The sequence below is a fragment of the Alnus glutinosa genome, chromosome 2 (genome assembly GCF_958979055.1).
Source record: "Alnus glutinosa chromosome 2, dhAlnGlut1.1, whole genome shotgun sequence".
In the NCBI taxonomy this organism is placed as follows: Eukaryota; Viridiplantae; Streptophyta; class Magnoliopsida; order Fagales; family Betulaceae; genus Alnus; species Alnus glutinosa.
The window spans coordinates 17155106-17158643 of NC_084887.1; the positions used below are offsets into that span (position 1 = coordinate 17155106).

Here is a 3538-nt window from a genome sequence, read left to right on the forward strand (position 1 = left end):
AAGTAAATAAATAAAATGTCTTAAATTATTAAGACTGAATAAAATAGACAAGTCTAGAATTGACGTTCGATTCTCAAGTCTCGACGTTTGAACGGCTTAATATTGTAGGAAACAATATTCACGTCCAGCTGTTAATAAAATACGTGACTTTAAACACGATATTTTAATCATCGATAAATAATAAGGAATACTTGAATATTTATGAAAATAAATATTCCTTAGTCATACTATTTATAAACCGTAATTTTATAAATAAAGAATAATATTATTAGACTCTAATAATATTACAGGATTAATAAATAGACAGACTAAATTATTTAGTGTGCTAATTAATATAATAGTATTGATTGTTAATATTATTGTGTAATGTATATATTTGGTATATATTTATGGTGTTATAATATTAGTGGGATAATAATATTAACAATGAAACGAACTAGACCTAGAACGGACATAGTTTATTATCTTAATGAATTATATGTGATGGTAAAGACGTAATGTAAAAATATCTATAGATAAAGTATCCCAAGATATTTTTATAGTAGATATTTTTATGAGAGATATTTTTATGAGAGATATTTTTATAGGAGATATTTTTATGAGAGATATTTTTATGAGAGATATTTTTATAGGAGATATTTTTATGAAAGGTATTTTTATAAAACTTAATGATTAAGAAAAAATAATATCTCCTCTCCTCTATAATAAACCGACCCACTGTTCACCTACTCTACACGCACCTCTCTTCCTTTCTATTCTTTTTCTTCTTCATTCTTTTTTTTCTTCTTTTTGTTCTTCATTCTTCCACCTTGCCGAGCATAGAGCGAGAGAGAGAGATGTCAAGAGATTGAGAGGGAGAGATCAGAGAGAGTGAGATCGAGAGATTGAGAGAGATGAGACTCGGGAGAGAGAAAGGAAAGACCCAAGAGCCAAAGGGAGCCGGAGATGGAACCTGAGTGCCCATAGCCCAAGGGAGGTCCGATCCTCCATGTCTGGTGGCCAGAAGCCAATTTCCGGTGGGCCAAGTGTTTTCCGACCGAACTCGGAAGAGAGAGAACCCGATGCAACCTGTAACCCAATTGGTGAGACCCGATTTCCCGATCGATTTCCGGCAAGTTTTTCGGCGAAATCAAAGGCGATTTCTGATGGGTTTTTGAAGAAAATCCCCAAGGTATAAATCCTGTAATTTTGTGAATTGGTTTGCTTATTGTTGAATTAGGGTTTGATGATTTTTGGGGGTTCTCAATTGATTTTGTTTCAGCTATGCATGGCATTTAGGAATTGATGATTTTCTGTCTAGGCTTTCTGTTTGGCCAGTTTTGGGTTGGCTGTGTAGGGATTTTTGTGTTGTTTCCCCTTTTGTGGTTCGGCCGATTGATGTGTTGGGTAAGTTGGGTATATTTCCTTGTTCTTACTGATTATTGGTCGTATATCCCCTGTTTTGGCCAACCATGTATTGGTGTTGATGGATTGATCATTTGAACTATTTGGCCACTGTATTTTTGTGAGGATCTGATTGTGTGTGTGTGTGTGTGTGTGTGTGCGTGCGTGCGATATATTTTGGTTAATGATCTTTTGTTAAACTTGTTAGCTCTAAAGCCTAATTCCTTGATTAGGTGATGCCCTGTTTTGATTGTGATATGTATTAGAGTATTGAGTGCTAATAAATGTAAACGATTTTCTAAGTAAAAGGAAAATTGTATCTAAGGATGTACAATTAAGATCTATGGAATGATATGTTAACCTTCTATGCACATGTATATGTATTTGATGCAGATGATGAACTGAGGCTGCGAAAAAGGGCTGTAAGTATAAATTACTTACTGAGGGTAGTACTAGATTTCAATAGTGTTGTGTTTATGTTTTTTATTTTAATTGGATGCGTGTGAATGATCATTGCATACTGTGAATAATCAACCTATTAATATTGGGCGCTACGTCTCCCAAAGGTTCAGGATGGTAATAGTGCCTGAAACCGAAAACCCAATAATTCATATTGATTGCTAAGTCTCTCAAAGTGCTAGTGGAGTGACGTGGAACGTAATCTGCTAGTGCAAAAATATGCTAATCAAAATGTAATGTAGGACACACGTCGTCGAATGTCTCAAATAAGGCGCATTGACGGGTGACGGCTCTAAATGAGAGGAGTGCAATGACTATATTGAACTGTTAAAACTTTGCATAGAAAATTGTCATCTAATCATTATGTCATATTTGTTCCTTAAATAATGCATAAATCATGATATTGTTGAATGACAGTTAGCTCACTTTTAGAACTATGGGGTTGTGGTTATAACCACCGTCTCATAGATGTTTGCGCAGGTTCTGAAGATTATGGATTGGATTAACTGCTAGCTTATAAGTTCTAAAGCTATGTAGTTAGGATTTTAGTACTTTGTACTTATAAATGTTTGTACTATTTTGTATGTAACATGTTTTAGGAATTTACTTGTATTTAGTAAGTTTCCATGTATGATTTCGTGTCATATGTGACACGTATTTCATTTTAATTAGTTTAATGAAAATTAAAGGATTTTTAATATATGTCTAGAGGAATTTCAGTTAAAGCTCTGAATGTATTGTAAAGGAATTGTCCTTGATGTTTGAAAAGAAAAAAAAAAAAATATTCGTATTTTTCCGCTGTGAGATTTATTGTCTCTGAAAGGTTAATGACACGTAATTATCCAGATATAATTACTTACGCCTTTTTTGTAAAAATCCAGTCGTTACACATTAACTGCAAACGATTCGTGCACTTACGAGTACAATTAAAATTCACATAAAGTTTTTAGCCAGCGGATGCAACTCCCGAACTAGTCCTTGAGATAAACGCACAACATTCCAACGATAAAGCCCTCCATGCTCTATGTCAAGGACTTTCACCATTTGAATTTGCAAGAATCTCAAACTGTGAATCTGCTCAAGAATCATGGCAAATCTTAGAAACTATATATGAAGGCACAAAACTTGTTAAATCAGCCAAAATTCAAATGTTGATTTCTAGATTTGAAGAGATTAAGATGATGGAAGATGAGACAGTCGGAGAGTTTTACTCCAAAATGAGCAACCTAAGAAACTCAATGGTGAGTCTTGGGAAAATCGTCTCGGATGTAAAACTCATCTGTAAAATCCTAAGATCTTTGCCTTAGCGTTTTAGAATCAAGGTGACTACCATTGAAGAAAGCAAAGACTTAAAAGAGATGAAGATTAAAGAGTTGGTGGGATCTCTTCAAACTTATGAGCTATCCCTGCCCTCGGTCAAAAAGGTGAAGACCATTGCCTTCAAGCCTTCCAAGAAGAAAGTCAAAGTCTCATCTGAAGACGACTCTGAGAATGAAGAAGAAGTAGTGGCAATGCTGGCCAAGAATTTCGAAAGATTGATGACGAATGATCGGTTCAAGAAGAAACTTTTCGAAAGGCTAAAGAAGGCCCCCAAAGAGTCTGTACTTGAGGAAGCTGAGAAGAAAGATCCCAAAGGCCCAAAATGTTTTGAATGCTTAGGGTTTGAGCATATACGAGCTGTCTGTGGGAATCTCAA

The 3538-nt window shown here is 34.9% G+C and overlaps 1 long non-coding RNA gene across 1 annotated transcript; it reads left to right on the forward strand.

Moving 5' to 3' along the window:
- The first annotated feature begins 740 nt into the window (after positions 1-740).
- LOC133859543 (uncharacterized) lies at positions 741-2543 on the forward strand. Its single transcript, XR_009898770.1, has 3 exons — positions 741-1171; positions 1777-1805; positions 2311-2543. It is a non-coding gene; the product is annotated as an uncharacterized LOC133859543 (long non-coding RNA).
- The last annotated feature ends 995 nt before the right edge of the window (positions 2544-3538 follow it).